Source organism: Coffea arabica, chromosome 10c (assembly GCF_036785885.1).
Source record: "Coffea arabica cultivar ET-39 chromosome 10c, Coffea Arabica ET-39 HiFi, whole genome shotgun sequence".
Taxonomy (NCBI): Eukaryota; Viridiplantae; Streptophyta; class Magnoliopsida; order Gentianales; family Rubiaceae; genus Coffea; species Coffea arabica.
Window position 1 is genome coordinate 11,849,310 of NC_092329.1, and position 17,430 is coordinate 11,866,739.

Below are 17,430 nucleotides of genomic sequence, written 5' to 3' on the forward strand. Positions count from 1 at the left end.
CTTTGGCCACACAATTCAAGTCGGTTTTGCCTAAGAAGAACAAACCACTTATCCGGAGTTCATACATCACTCATTTGGCAGTTAATCTGGGCGTTTTAGATTTAGCTAACCATGATTTATATTTAGCTCGTACTATGGAGTCTTTGGATTTAGGTTGCTTGGAAAAATGGGGGTTGTGGAGTGCATTCTTGGTGAATATATATTTGCCCCACTAGCCTCTATTCAACCTCCTCATCGACGAGGAAATCATCGATGAGATCCCCTGCATGCTGATGATTTGCTTCGTGATAACCCAAGGCCTTCCACGTCGATCCCACCATTGCCATTTTGTGGATAGGATTAGTTCAAGATCCTTCAAGGAGAGATGAAGCGGATGACAGGGCGTCTCACTTGCCTAGAGCTCTATATTATCCAGATGACGCAAAACTTGGTAGCTTTCTTTCATCACATGGGTTTCAACCCATCTTTTCCTCTCGAGCCGTAGATGTTTATTACCTCCTCCACGAAAAGGGAAGTGCCTTTGTCTTCTTTCTTTTTATTTTGTTCTTTATTTTTTTCATTGGGGATAATGTCAAATTTTGGTGTGAGGGAGGATCTAAGATAGCTAGCTAGGTTTACTTGTGAATATTTTTATATTGGCTTGTTACTTTTGGTTGTCTTTTCTCTTTTTATGGACAATGATGAATTCGTACAATCACGTTGCAAGTGTATGTGATAAATTTGTATTGGTTGAACATTTTACTTTTCTTGCTAAGGACTTCAAGTGATGAATATGCTGAATTTGAAAATTTTGAACCACTTTGTGAGTTTACTGGGCTAGTTGTTGAGCATCTTATCTTAATTTGCTCTATGTTTTGTTTGTTGAGTGGTTATTGCATATGATTTGTCATTCTAGAACTTGCTTTGGTATATGTGTCAAGACCACATTTTTGTTGACTTTGATGCTAGAAAACGACAAAGGTACTTAGGATTTCAACTCTTTTGACTTTCTTAAAGACCTGCCAATCTTTTGTTTACCATTAGTGAGCCATGTTTGACCCTATGACATTTTCTTTGTTTTACACCATAATTGTTACCCAAGACCTCCTGTTTTAGACTTTGTCGTTGAACCTTATGTCAAAGAAGTGTCATGATTTAATTGTATGAAGACTTACTGTGATGGTACAAGGCAATGTATGAATTCTAGCAGTGTTAGCAATTGAAAAAAATAAATGTGAAGAGTGGATGCTAATTGAAAAAAAAAAAAAAGAAAAGAAAGGACACGTTATCACATGTTTTTGGGCATAATGTGGCATTTGGTGATCCATGACGAAAGCCCGAGAGCATGCCTTCACTTGCTGAGTTATTGGAAGTTGTAAGAAAAGCTTTGATCATGTGGACTGATGTGAAGTTGATATTTGATTTTATGCAGTTACTTTCTAACATCTTCTTTGACAAGTTTACACTTTTTAATCCATCTTTCTATCCTACCTTGGCCCGAGCCCCATTACAACCTTATTTAAGCCCCTTGAATTATGGTATTAGATTCACTATACATGAGCAAACTTATGGTAAAGTCATTCCATAGTATTGATTTAAGAGTATATTTTGCCTATACACTTTTGTGAGTGACGAGTGCCTTTGTTAAAAGTTCTAGGGAGGATTGTTAAAATTCAGTATATTTTGACTTTGGGGAACTTGTTGAGATAATAGGGTGTCTGTGCTGATATAAACTGCGCAGAATCTTGATACCTTAATTATGTTTCTGAGTTTGGATATGCCTGAGGACAAGCATAGTTTAGGTGTGAGAGAAATTGATAAGTTGCATTTTTATTATTAATTTTATGATTATTTCTTATTTCATTTTACCAAATATTGTGTTAATTGGTGAATTCTACTTATTTTTGGTAATTATCGTTGGTTGTAGGGATTTGAATAAAAAGAAATTAAAAGGCATGATTTCTTCACTAAAGTTACTGTTCAGCGTGGTCATGTCAAAATTAGAACTCTGTACATCCTAAAAAGTTCAGGAGTTGGATCGTGAATTCCAGCCGTGAGTTGAAGTCACAAGAGTTAGATTTCGCACCGCATGGACAATATTTCATTTCTAATGGGATGCTATTCTATTTTACAAAGACTTTTCTTTTTTTGTTCAGATAGGATTTGGTTTGTTGGGATAATTTGAATTTACTTAGTAGTAGTAGTTTTAGTAAGAATAGGAAACAAAACACGGGAGAAGAGTATGGACTTTGACTCTTTCTTTTCGGCCTCGAGAGACGTGACTAGTGAGAAGGATAGGTATCTTTTCTTTGTTGGCTACAAGAAACATTGGGACATTCCTTTTCTTTTATTTGGAATCAGATATTTTCATCTCAAACATTGATTCTACAATTTTACCTGAGATTTCTTCAACGGAGATAAACAAATTTTCTATTTCTAGTCAAGAAGCAACGGAGGATTTGGTTCATCCAAAATTGTGAGATTGAATTGGTTTTATTTATTCCTTTTACTTTTTGGTATTCATATATTCTCTGATTTAATTTTTTATGGTTATTATGTTATTTGAATATCAAGGGACCGATATTTAATTTAATCTAATAACCTAAAATCAGTTAGAGCAGTTAAATCTATAATTGTTTAATTACTTTAAATTAGTGTTGACTGGCATAATTGGATTTGTGTAAGGAGAATATATGGGCAAATTTAAAATAACTCTTGTAGCGTGTTATTTGATTAGAACAAGGCTTCTCTAATTCGTAAGGCAATTGGAAAATTGAACTCTAAAGTCGTACTTAGAGTTATTTCTGAATTTGGACAGTGATTAATGATCGTACCTTGATCACCAATATAGGAAGGAGAAGTTGATTGTCATCGCTTGTTTAGCAGTTATAACCTATTTATCAGTTAATAAATGATATTATCTTTGTATTGATGATTAATTAAGTGAACCATTTCCGAAGTTATTTCTTGGCTATAGTTATTTATTATTGATTCCATTTTAATAAATTGTCATTTAGTTTTCATTTGCTTATTTTATTGTATTTGATAGTTTTATTATTTCTATTTTTATAAAAAAAATCCCCCAAATAATCTGAACTTTCGAAGAGACGAATTTTCCCTAGTCCTCGAGGATTCAATCCTGCTCACCCTATATATAAAAATTGTATTTTTCTCGAGTAGATATTTATTATTGTACAGGCTCGACACCTGTCACTATATTCTGATTTTCATCTCTTTCTCTCTCCCCCCATCTCTCATTCTTTCATAATTTTCTCTCTTTTCTCCTATAACTGCTATTCTCTCTCACCAAATATCACACTCCATTGTTACCAACCACACCATTATCAATTTTTTACCATTTCCAAAATTTGTCTGTATTTTTTTTGTCTTCTTGTCTCTTTCTTACTATAAAAATTTTAGGCCCCTTCTTTTTTTTTCAATATTTTTACTCTTTATAAATGCAGCCAATTGAAGTTACCAAATTAACAAGGTGCAGACTGTGGATTTTATTGTCAAACTAGAGGAAGATAAAGAAGGTAACAGTGATATAGGGAAAAAATGAAATTGAGAGTTGGAAGATGAAGAAATTTGTAATCCCATAGGAAAACCCTAATTCGTAAGGAGATAGGTTTGGAAGAAATTTGGATGGAATTTGGGTAGGCTGGCCACAATTTGGGTGAATACCAAATTGATACGACACTCAATCCACTCAAGAACATGTTCAAAGTGAATCAAGATTTAGAATTAAGCAAGGAAATCCGCACAAGCTTAGAGAAAACCTCAAAGGTTTAATGTCATAAACTCAACTCCCTATTACAATAATGTTTAAACCCTTATATAGGTAAAAACCGTAACCTAAACCAAAATCTAAACTGGATTTAGATTGACTTCACTTATCTAATTAACTAAACTATTAGACTCAACTAAATTAACGGCCCATTAAGCTTAAGGCTTAACACGAGATTGGAATTTATTGACTAAACAATAACTAAATAAACAATTTAGTTTAATGCCAAATAATAACTAATTAAAATAGAAAAAATTCTAAAAATCACAATAACCTATGGTAATTTGACATGACCACATCTTACCTGATACTAGTCTTCTATTCAAAATGTTTTTGTGGGCAGTAACTTAATTTTCTTTTTCGAGCTAAGCCAACGTCTTCTAAGCTTCTTGCCTAAACCTCCTTACATTTGAATTAAATAAATGGAAGTTTAAAAGGCTCTATAATCAATTTAGCACAAGTTTTGATGTCCACATCAATTGGACACCATTGGCTTTAGAGAGTATGTCACGTTCAAGAAGTTAAAGAATAAAAGTTTGTTTTGTTTTGCCTTGTTCTCTAGAAGAAGGGTATTTTTAGGATATTTGTGAAAAAGTACATGCTATTGGGCCTTTATTGTTACATAAATCATAAAAACAAGAGAAGTAGATGTAATTTTTGAAATTTGAGGGCAGCTCCGTGCAATTGCTAGAAACCTCAAGAGAGGTTTCTGAATTTATCGCATTAATCTTTGCAATGCCCTGGGCATACATAGTACAAGAGTCATGCTAGTAGAAATTTAGAACAAATCCATGGATCCTTTTGTGTTTTGTCAAGAAAACTGTGCCTCAAGTAAGTCAATGACTTTATTGTCAAGCTACAATGCCTTAGTGAGAACATCCGAAGAAATGGGAGGATTTGATCCAAAGACTGCATTTGCAATAGTATTGACTCCTGGATTTTGGCTACTGAAACCAGCAAAGTCAATAGCATATCTTCCCAACATTAAATTGGAAGTGAATCGTACCTTTTTGGAACAAGAAAACATCTTTTGGATTCAACGTTTATGTAAAGAGGCGATTTTTTAGGTTATTTGGTGGATTTGAAGTGACAAAACCAACACTAAGAGTGCCCTCTAACACAAATAGGACGTCGATTGGACAAGGATGAGTGTGGGATAGGTTTAGGCCATAATGAGCGAAATCAAGATGAGCTAGCTAACTCCAAAAGTGTTGAGCCCAGCTAGATCGTTGACATTCACAGCAATAGCACTAGAACCTTGTCGATTTGCTGCATCTCCAGGTTTGTTCAGTTCCTGAAAGAAGAAATCATTGGTGTTCACAACCATCTGTTACTTACAAATCTTTCCGTTCACAAACGCTACGTTAAAAAAACTAGCTGTTAATAATGTAATAATGTGACAAAACAAATCCATATTGCTTTTTGCATGTCTTATTAGGTATCATGCACGATGTTGTGAATAATAATAATAATAATATGTCAAGGCAAACATGATAGGACACGAAAATTGTGCTTAGAAAACGAAAAATATTTTGCTACTGATAGGGTGTGGATTTTGGCAATGTTACACATATAAATTGTTGGTTAATTGTGCCTTTTCGTGCTTTAATTGGATGGGAACTTGCGTAACTTGGATAGATGTGGTTTTTGTAGGAAAAAGTGAGATCGAGGAGGAAAACGTGTTGATTTGATGCGAGTTGGTTTGGAAATTGCATGTGAAACTTGAACCAAAAGTGGAGGCTAGACTTAAGACCAAACTTGGAGATTTGCAGGAAAAAGGTAATGGAAACAAATATGCACCATGTGTCCGGTGACGGACTTGTCGTTCTCAGTGCCGAACTTGATCGGGAGATTTCACGGGGCTCATTTTCTTCAGCTTTAACATGCCTATTCCTTTCGGGATTCAACTGAAATTTTAGAAAACTATAAATAGGAGTACTTAAGAAGTTTTTAGGTGAGAAAACACTTATCTAAATATTAGCTCTAGGATTTTTCTTTGAGATTCAAGAATCAAAGAGGAGATCAAGCGCGGGTTTTAGAGTTTTGTCAATTGGAAGGTTTTACATGCTCTTTATTCTAAGTCTTATATTTTTTCAATAATGAATTCTTGTTCATTCTTAATATTATGATGAACTAATTTATATCTAGGAATAGGATTTTGTGAAGGAGTTTTGATTATTTATCCAAGTTAAATTCTTTACCTTTATTTTGATTTAATTGCATGTTTGTCACTACAACAAGAAAGGGCATTAGCGACAACAATTTTAGCATGAAATAGAAGGTTTGACGCTATTAAGAGGCATATAGCAAGAAAAAGAACAATGCCTCACCAAAAATTGGAGCCAGCCTACACCTAGCGAGGGCTACGACTTTTCTTGCCTAATAGCCTCACCAAAAGCAATGCGGGAAAGCTTCCCTCCAAATACTAATTGTAGTGGGCCAAAGTTTTTATGTTATTGGTGAGAAATGATGGGATTGCAGCTGGTGTACCCTCTTTTGGGAGGAGTTGTGGTCGCTGGCTTGTTTAAGTAACGGAGAGGATGTGGTGTTTTTCTTGCCAAAACCGAAAATTACCACCAAACAAGATCTTAATAGGATTTAAAACTAAAAAACCAAGAATATAAAAGTTGTCTGCAGGAGAGATAAAAGTCTCGACTTCCAAAAATTCCTTCTTTTTCCTTCTTAGTATCTATCAATTCTCTCTGCAACAATCTCTAACCAGGTATGCTTTTTCATCCTTTGTAAGATCAACTCTAGAAGTAGAAAAGTCTTTTCATTTTTTTTCAGAGGGTACTGGCTATTCATAGAGTGCAAGATTTGAACTGTAAACATCTTCATCTCATAGTTTCAAAGGAACAAAGACACAATTCAAAGTAACAAATGAGAAAATAACTCTGCTGCAAAAACATTTTTGTTTTTCTCTATAAAAATTTGACAAGGCCTAGAACTCTCAGGATTTCTTAGCATTCTCTACAGAACCATACATCTATCCAATCCTGGTTGATTTGCCACCATCAAAATGCGTCCTGGACTTGAAAACAAAGATGGCATTTGGGTCCTTGACATCATACATCCTAGCCAATTTCTCCTTCAACTCAGCCTTGGAAACATTAGGCCTTCCAGGATGCAGAACATCAATGACAAATCGTTTTCTGGAAAGAAGACGATTGGTCATGAACTTCCTAGTACGAATAGTCACCGCCTTGTCCGCCATTTTTTCTTGCCTCCGACGCCGCCACTGCTTCCGCTCTTTCTCCTCTGAATGGGCGGTTGGTTGGGGAAGCGACAGAAGGGGAACGTAAAAGGCTTTCTTACAATAATCAATGTCCATGAGGGTCTTGAATTTTATAGTAATAGATTGATGCCAAGTTAATCCCAGAGCAATCTTGCTGAGTTTTCTTGGCCATGATTGCATGTTCACTCTTTAAAAGATAGGGAGTGTAATTGATCAAATGGGGGAGCCAACAGCTTCAACGTCTTCAGTGTTAGAGAAATGGACAAATGCTGCTAGTCCTTTCAATGAATCAGTTGTGGCATTTTCATTAGCATATCTTGTGTGAAAAACAGGACTTCTTTTTCCTTTTTTTTCTCTCTCTCTCTCTCTCAACTTAATTAGAACATTTCTTTAGCTGTTTCACCACTGAGCTGGGTGAGGAATTGGTATGGTGCCATAACAGCACTGCTTTCTTGAAGTGAGATTGCTGCTCTGTTTTTCCTCTGTTTCTAGCCGTGTTTCCAACAACTTCTTTGGAACTCTCTAGTTTTTACAGCTTGTGTTTAAAAGGTGTAATGGTATGTGTTTTCCTTGCTCTATGTGGCAATTTGTCTTCTTGACAAAAGTCCTGTAATTCAATTCTAAAAATGCTTGCAGTTAATTTTTTGCTTGAATTTAGCTTATTAATATGTGATTTTTCTGGTGCAGGTTAACATTGCAAATTTGCAAGGTGGCTTGTTTGGGATGTAATAGGTGACAAGACCTTTTGGAAGCTCAAGTTTGTTTTAAACGGTGGTTATAAACTCTAGTTATTTTGGAAAGGCACAATTGCTGTTCATGTATTTTTGCAGTAATGACTTCAACTTTTGGTCATGCATAGGTGCTGAATTATGATTAAATGTCACACGTCCCTTTTTCCATCCTAGTTTGTGCTTATTGTTTTTTTTAGTTTCAATTTTGCATTTTATTGTTTTTTATTAATCCGTGTAATGAAAGTGGGAAAGTCTGACAATATGTAATACAATTGCCCAAGATTTTTGGAACTTGGAGATTCATATAGACCAAATACTTTAAATCAAGCGTATTTATGGGTTTTGAATTTTATATCTACCAGCCAAACAATGCAGGCATGGAAAAAGTGTTACACCGGGGGGGGCATTAGCTTTCACAACTCTGTCAAAGAACTTCAAATTTCATGAAATGGTTGTTATGTACTTCCTTTGTCCGTAGTTGTTATCATGTTTTTACTTTATTGATGTTCCAAAATAAGAGTCGCTATTTCAAATTAAATACATACTGTCCAATTTTGCCATTTGAAAAAGTTTTTTTTTTAATTTCGATACACTTCTATTAAAACAATATTTTGAATTCAAAGGATATATATGTAATTCATCAATGCCACCTCATTTAAATATAATGATTACCATATCTCCGTATAAATTTAGATTCCCAAAAAATGACTCTAATATTAAGATTGAGGGAGTACTTTAGAATCTTGTCACTTAACATGGAAACAAGGGGAAATGATATCACAAATAATATTGAAAAATTAATTAATCTATATATGACAAAATAGGAATATAGTTCAAAGTCACATTTATTATTTTGGTCTCAAAACAATAAAAATGGAGTTGTTTACAATGATTAATACTCAATGAAACTTCTAAAGTACTTTATTTCAATCAATTTTGTAATTAAGGAGAGATTAAGACTATTACACAAGACGTTTTTCTTAATAAATAAATTACATACTTTCGTAACAATTCAAGCATAAATTGATAGGCACTGTGAAGCGCTTGTTACATGAAATTCTTTTTATAAACTATGATTAAAATTTCTCATAAAAATATGAGTTTAGAAAAATAACACATATAGTTTAAAGTCACATTTGTTATGTTGGTATTAGAATAATAAAAATGGAGCGGTTTACAATTATTAATACTCAATGAAACTTCTAAAGTACATTATTTCAATCAATTTTGTATTTGACTAGAGATTAAGCCCATTACACTAGACTTTTTTCTTAATAAATGAATTACATACTTTTGTAACAATTCAAGAATAAATGGATAGGCATTGTGAACCACTTGTTACATGAAATTCCTTTTTATAAACTACGATTAAAATTTCATCATAGAAATATGAGTTTAGCAAAATAACACATATAGTTCAAAGCCACATTGTTATGTTGGCATTAGAATAATAAAAATGGAGTGGTTTACAATTATTAATACTCAATGAAATTTCTAAAGTACATTATTTCAATAAATTTTGTAATTGAGGAGAGGTTAAGCCTATTACACAAGACTTTTTTTTTTCTTAATAAAAGAATTACATACTTTTATAACAATTCAAAAAAATGGATAGGCAATATAAATCGCTTGTTACATGAAATTCTTTTTATAAATTATGATCAAAAGTTCATCATAGAAATATGAGTTTAGCAAAATAACACATAGTTCAAAGTCACAATGCAAATAGATTTAAAAGTTGAGGAACTGGAATTACAAGTAATTTACTATAATTTCATAGATTATAGTACATCCATACCAATTTTATTCTTTATCCTCGTATTTAAAACTTTAGAACAATTAAATTAAATCATCTAATTATTAACACTTATAAGTGTTTTATACAGTTTCTTGAAAAAAATACTCATATATGAAATACAAAAGATTTTTTGAATTATGCATATAGACATGTATTAGCACAAATATAATATAAATATTTATTGACTAGCACACTTGAAGGCATTCCTCTCATGCTATTTTTTTCGTAGTTAAGTTCTTTGAAGTTTAGCAAAAATATAAGAGTGAGGAATAATTTCACGAAATGGCAATTACATATCATACAACAAACCTCTATCAAGAAAATTAAATAACCTCCCTTGAGCTTTGACCAAATAACGAATTGATTCCTGAGATTTGGACAAATAACAGTCCACCCCTTTGAATAACCAGACATTTAACAATCACCCACCTGCTGTTAAGAGACGTTAGTGATTCTACTTGACATCAGGAAAAAGAAAACTTGGAATGACGAAATTGCCTTTATTGTATCCAACTGTCATCAAGATTAATAATAGTTCCGAAAATACCCTTTTCATTAAAAAAAAATATATATACATATATAATATTGGGATTATAATTCTTTATCATTCACATCCCAATCACGTTTGACTTGCCTACCTTTATCTGTACAAAAAGAGAGAAGAAAAAGACTTCCCCATTTTTCCCCAAGTTTAACAAGCAAAAAGGTTCGATTTGTATACTTTATTCTTATAATGGAGGAAAGTCATAAAGAGTTGGTGTTTTATTGGAAAACGGGTTTATTTTTATTTTTTCCGATAAATAAATTTGTTTATGAAAAAATGGATACTCTGTTCTTATAATGAAGAAAAACCATAAAGAGTTGGTCTTTTATGGGAAAGTGATACTTTATAGAAAGTGACCGCGATTTGGATTATGAAATTACCCCAAACCAAAATTTAGAATGAATTTGTTTGTTTTGAAAGTTGTATAACGGTCGTTAAACTTCAACTATCCCTTCCTTAAACTTCAAAATCTACAAAGTCTCATATTTTTGTTAAATACAAAACCTACCAGTTTCCCTTCTATAAAAATATTAATGTAATACTTTTTCAATTTTAGTTACAAATATTTATGTATTTAACATAAATTAAATGATTCAGAATAAAATGCCCATAAAGAGCCAATACTTTACTCATCTAATGGATAAAAGCCATAAAGAATTAATAATACTTTATGGGCCATTTCTTTTTTTTTTAAATATTTAATTTATCTTAAATAGATAAATTGTACTCCCTCCGTCCCACTTTGATAGTCTTGTTTTCCTTTTTCGTCTGTCCCAAATTGTAGTCCACTTTCCCATTAAGAAATGTAGTAATCTTTCAAATTGTCTAAAATCCCCTTATTAAATATCTTGTTATTAATACATTGTTATTAAATACTAACCCACTACATTGAATACATTGAGCTTTTCCAATACTAACCCATTAGCTGTAACTGATATTAATTGGCACTCTTCGTGATTAGCATAAGGGTATTTTAGGAAATTATTAATCTAAATTTATGTTTCCAACCAAATTAATTACACTTTCTTAATCTGTGTGAAAAAAAAATCAAGACTAACAAAACGGGACGGAGGGAGTAAGTACATATTGTTAAAGTGATAAAGTCGCTATCTGTATTGTTTCCCGCCTAAAGGCTAAAATTGTAAGTACATATTTCTATTTTTATGTCTTTAAAATTTGATGGAAATCAATAAGGGTTGTTCAGACTTTTGGCTATTTCTGTTCCATATAACTGACAAACTTAATGTGGCAGAGTAATTTGTTATTTGTCCAAATCTCAAGGATCGATTCGTTATTTGGTCAAACCTCAAGGGAGGTAAATGTAATGAACCCTTATTTGAATCAATTTTATAATTGAGGAGAGGTTAAGCCTATTACACAAGACTTTTTTTTCTTAATAAAAGAATTACATACTTTGTAACAATTCAAAAAAATGGATAGGCAATATAAATCGCTTGTTACATGAAATTCTTTTTTATAAATTATGATCAAAAGTTCATCATAGAAATATGAGTTTAGCAAAATAACACATAGTTCAAAGTCACAATACAAATAGATTTAAAAGTTGAGGAACTGGAATTACAAGTAATTTACTATAATTTCATAGATTATGGTACATCCATACCAATTTTATTCTTTATCCTCGTATTTAAAACTTTAGAACAATTAAATTAAATCATCTAATTATTAACACTTATAAGTGTTTTATACAGTTACTTGAAAAAAATACTCATATATGAAATACATAAGATTTCTTGAATTATGCATATGGACATGTATTAGCACAAATATAATATAAATATTTATTGACTAGCACACTTGAAGGCATTCCTCTCATGCTATTTTTTTGCGTAGTTAAGTTCTTTGAAGTTTAGCAAAAATATAAGAGTGAGGAATAATTTCAAGAAATGGCAATTAGATATCATACAACAAACCTCTATTTGAAAATTAAATGCAAATTTATCAAACTTAGTTAATTTGATTAGTTATATATTGAGAATATTTTCATTAGTTTCATTTTCTCATACATGATCTCTTTCAAATTTTATATACTTCTAACACTCAATATTCATTCTATATAATATACTCCAATTCTTAGAAACTTTTAACTACAACACTTAAAACATCATTAATGTTTCAGAATTTAGGACACGCGCGCTTTATTCCCTCCAAGAATTTTATTTTTCCCGCAACGTGCTTCCGGCAAAATTTGAAGGCTCATTACAGCTGAGGGATAATACTATCATATATATACATAGAAAGGCCGGTCCTCGCTTATCTCTCTCAATTGATCAAGCACGCATATGTTCTTCTCTCAAAGGCCAAGATTGGTGGTTTTTAGTCCAAAAATAGAAGAACAGATGCGGGAATTGCTAAACGTGAAGGAGACCTCTGAGGAATTGCTAAAAAATGAAGGCCCACCTCCTGTCTATCTCCTAAGAATTGCAAAACGTGAAGGAGCTTAGGTTTTATTGCTGTAAGAAAACCTCAGAGCAACTTCAATACTTCATCCATTTGCTTCAAATACTGTTAGATCTATATTTTGGTGCCATTTTGTGAATCTTCATATCCTTCTTGTGCATTCTTATTACCATTATTTGTGTTAGATTTCTAAGATTACGTTATTTTCCTCACAATTTTAGGAAAATTGAGTTCCAACCATTCTCTAGACTCTGTGAAGGTAAATTATGTGGGTTTGTACTTAATATCAAAGATTGTATTGGTTGTGGTTTAAGCTAACAACCTCTGATTTTCATCTTGTTTTCTGGTTGGTTGAGGTTAACTTCTCTACTTTTCTTACTTGGTTTAAGCCCTTGTTTTCATATGCAATCAGTAAAATTTCTCCATCTAATCTAATCTTCCCTTTTTGTGCAGCTTCATCAAGTGAGATTTAAAGAGGGGCAGTGCTGATATGGAGCCACATCAAGTTAGTTCTATTGAATGTCTTCTTTTGAACTTACCTACAAGTGTAAAGAACAGGTCAGCCTCTGTGTACATACTAACAAGTTAGTTCCTAGTTGGTTGAGGTTAACTCCGCTGCTTTTCCTAGTTGGTTTAAGCCCCTGTTTTCATATGCAATCAGTAAAATTTCTCCATCTAATCTAATCTTCCCTTTTTGTGCAGCTTCATCAAGTGAGATTTAAAGAGGGCCAATGCTGATATGGAGCCACATCAAGTTAGTTCTATTGAATGCCTTCTTCTGAACTTACCCACAAGTGTAAAGAACAGGTCAGCCTCTGTATACAAACTAAGTATTGGAGGCAAGAGGACTTGGGGGTGATTTCAGGATTCATGGAATCACAATACCAGCTTGCAATTTACTGAAGTTGAAGTTGCAGTTCCATTCTACTAGGAATTTCTACATTTGAACTAAACTCTATTCCAACATGGGTCGTTTGGGGTTAGGTGCTTGTTGTGCACTTATTGTAAAACGTGATTTCAGGTATTAATATTTTGTTTCTTTTGGATAGATTCTCATTGATAGTTGACAATTTTGGATTGCCAATTGGTTTCAAGCACTTCCTATTGTATGGCTCAAGATATTGAAAAATTTGGATGTTGATGTATTACTCTGCTTGCAATTATTTTTAGCTAACCAAAGCTTTTGTATGTTCTTTACCGAATGTTTAGCAAAAGGGAGTTGTTGGCACCAGGTGATATTCCAAAAAACTATCAAATACCAGTGCTTATGAGTTTAAATTTGATGAGCATCTACGTTGGTGATGTTCGTAAAAAAAAAAAAATTTCAAACAATTTGATACTTATAAGAAGCTGGAAAATGTACAACAGACATGAGAAGCCAAATTTAAGCTATTTGCAGCTAAATTTTCTAACAAAACCACTCCATAATTGGCTCAGGGAATTAAGATTAGAATATTAAAATGGGATTAAGAAATGTTCACAACAACATTGGAGGGGAACATTTTCCCACCGAATAGTTAGGCAAGAATCAACTATCGCTTGTTAGAGAGGAAACTTTCCTGGCCAAAAATGTTTTACTAGTATGGGGGGTTGCGGATTTGTCAAAAAACTCCTTGCCAATTCTATATTATTGGTGAGGATGCACTATTTTCCTCACAAAACAGCTTGACTATTTGCAAGGAACCACTGGTTTTTGTGGGGAGTTTTTGATTTTAGTGGAGAGGAAAGTTTTTCTCGCCATAGCATTCGAGCAATTAGCGAGGAGGTCTGCCCTTGCTATTGATTTGTTCCATTAGTGAGAAAGGCAGCAGCATTCACGCTAATAACTTTTAGCGACAAGCATCTAGCGAGAAACTTGGCGAGGAAGCATTTTCCTCGCTGAAATTAATTGGCGAGAAAGTCAAAACTTTTGGTGAGAACTTTTGTTCCTTGCCAAATCCCTTTTTTGTTGTAGTGTGTATTTGACTACTATAGACATATTCTTAGAGTTTGTATTGAATTGAGAACCCATATTGTCTTAACCTCTTAATTTACCTGAAGGTTCCTGGAGAACAATGAAAGATGTTTACGACATCTTTATGACCAAATATTATTCACCTCAAATGACCATTGACCTGAGGAACAAGAACTGTACTTTTTCTCAAATGGAAGAAAAGCAAATTCATGAAACCTGGGTACTTTTCAAGTTACTACTCTCTTAGTCGCCCCATCATCAATATTTTTGGCATTACAAGTGCAATTCTTCTACGATGGATCATTGACAACCTAGAATATGATGCATGTAGCAGTTGGAAGTTATATTGGGGACAAAATCCTAGAGAATTTGGTTGATCTCTATCAGTTGTTATCTAGCGACTTGCAGCTAAAAGCTATCCAGGGCAAGAAAGTAGAAGTCCATGAAATCAGCGTTACAAGAGATTTGGGTTCATAGATTGGTAAGTTGACTCGTCAAATGCAACTGCTCTTAAATCTGGAAGTTCAATCTCAGGAACTATGTGCATATTGTCACTTGTTTGGGACACAGCTACAACTGTTATAATAGAGAGCTCGCACCATGGTTGAAGACGTCAATTTTGTCGAAGCGTATGATAGGCAAAAGTTGCAGCTGAGAAACGACCCTTTCTATAATACGTACAATAAAGCATGGAGGAATCACCCTAATCTTTCTTGAAGAAATTGAGTTAGCCTTTCGGGACCACCTAGGTTTCAAAATTCGCAGCAGACCTCTCAATATCTTCTCCTGCTTGCACAAGAGAAAAGCCAAGTTTTAAAGAGATGATGTTGCAGAATATGCAGAAGATGGATCAAATGGCTCGATCTCAATAAACTTCCATCTAAAATCTTGAAAGGCAAGTAGTCCAATTAGCTAAGGCATTGATTGAAAAGGAGCAGGGAAGATTGCCTAGTAACATTGAGGTTAATCCAAAGGAGACTACTACGGTAGTGACCCTTCGATCAGGGGAAAGAGTTGGATGATTCTATTATTAAAGCAAAGGAGGTACCTAAGAAGAAAGATGGGATAACTGATGAAAGTGAAAGAATTAGAGATTTGGAGCATGGTTTGGGGCAATGGGGTTCAAAGTGAGGAGCAACGTATGAAAATGCCTAGGGTGAAAGCGTATGTGTCACTCATCCCCTTCCCTCAACGGGTCAACAAAAAGACGAATGACGGGCATTATCGAAAGTTTGTAAAGATGCTTCAGAAGCTCCAAGTGACTATGCGTTTTTTTTTTAAGTTCTTGCCAATACACTATCCTATACAACGTACTTGAAAGAAATAGTCTCTAACAAGAAGAAATTGGAGGACTTTGTGATAGTATCACTTATTGAGGCAAGTAGTGTGGAAGAGAATATTAGTATACCTATAATTTTAGGTAGGGGCTATATTTGGCTATTAGAAGGGCGGTAATTAATGTGCCAAAAGGAAAATTGACTTTGAATGTAGGCAATAAAAAAGAGGAATTCAATATTTTTTGTGCTTTGACAAGTCCATATTTTAATGAATCTTATGTTCAAATTGATGAAATTGATACCACTAGTGCTATAGTAGTTGAAAAAGGATGTTTTAAAGATCCAGTGGATCTTATGATTTGCTAGGTTCACGAGTAAAAGATTATGTCCCACATTGATCCGAAAGATGGAGAAAGAGCGGTTAATATGTAAATAAGGGCCAAGACCTAATAACTTAAGTTTTTGAGTCAAAGTTGGGTTCCTGAATCACATATTGGACTCTTTGGTGGGCTTTCTCGAGGTGTTTCCCCCTATCAAATTAGTATCAAAACTTCAGGTTGTGAGACTGGACTACTCATGGGCAAGTGAATTCTTTTCGAAATGCTAAGGAGTTTGGCTAGTGTTGGACCAAGTGTGCCGAAGTGCTACTCATGGGTTACTCATGGACCGGTGAAAATTCTCTTCTTGATGGTGGACCGAAGTGCTAAGCTGTTTGGCTAGTGTTGGACCAAGTGTTCTGTGGGTTTGGCAGGGGGTTCGATTGGTGTGAGATGGAACCAAGGGTTCACAGAGGTCCAAAAATCCAGTTTAAATGTTAAAGAATAGTGGGCCCATATTTGGGAGAAGAGTTAACCTTAGATGACAAGATGAGCTTGTGTTGAGTATTAAAGTGAGTTCAAAAAAGGGTTTATAAATTTGAATTTAATGTGAGGGTTACTCATAAAGGGAGAGATTTGTTAGGTTCATGAATAAAGGATTATATCCCACATTGATCCGAGAGATGGAGAAAGAGCGGTTAATATATAAGTAAGGGTCCAAAACCTAATAGGTTAAACTTTTGGGTCAAAGTTGGGTTCCTAATTTATATAATGGCCTCTTTGGTAGGCTCTCTTGAGGTGTTTCCCCCTATCATGATTGCATTAAATTTGGATGTTAATTGTGTTACCAAACCAATTTCATCTCATTTGAGTCATGATATTCTTCTATGAATCTCTCATCTTCTTTAAGTGCAATAGAATTTGTGGAAGCACAAAGGGTGGTACAAGAGTATAGTTTTGATAAGGCCGAATATGTTGGATCTCAAGCTCACACAATGGAGACGGTGAAATTATTAGAGATGTTTTATCCATCATGACAGCATTTGCCCTTGCCCGATTGAAAACATTAAACTTAGTGCTTATTGAGAGGCAACTCTAATTTTTTTTTTTCCATTTCATTTAATATTTTTCCTTGTTTTTGGGATTGGTGGTGGTGTTTATTCCTTTGAGATTTTATTGCTTTTTAGTTTGGGTATTTTCGTGGTGTGGTTAACTCCTATTATAGTTTTCTCTTTTTTTTTTTTTCTATTTTTGTAGGATGGCTTCTCAAGCTTGACTTTTGGAATGGTTACTAGCGGTTCCCTCTCACCCCTACTTAGTCAGTGGTACTTCATGTTATGAGGGGATTGTCACTTTCATCTATTTTCTTGCTATTATTTCTTTATTT

The 17,430-nt window shown here is 33.8% G+C and overlaps 2 long non-coding RNA genes across 2 annotated transcripts; both read left to right on the plus strand.

The window, feature by feature from the left end:
• The first annotated feature begins 6,414 nt into the window (after positions 1-6,414).
• On the plus strand, positions 6,415-8,023 carry LOC140016147 (uncharacterized). The gene is made up of 2 exons (XR_011822502.1): positions 6,415-6,488; positions 7,689-8,023. It is a non-coding gene; the product is annotated as an uncharacterized lncRNA (long non-coding RNA).
• A 4,318-nt stretch (positions 8,024-12,341) lies between these two features.
• On the plus strand, positions 12,342-13,385 carry LOC140015630 (uncharacterized). The gene is made up of 3 exons (XR_011822268.1): positions 12,342-12,550; positions 12,949-13,053; positions 13,198-13,385. It is a non-coding gene; the product is annotated as an uncharacterized lncRNA (long non-coding RNA).
• The last annotated feature ends 4,045 nt before the right edge of the window (positions 13,386-17,430 follow it).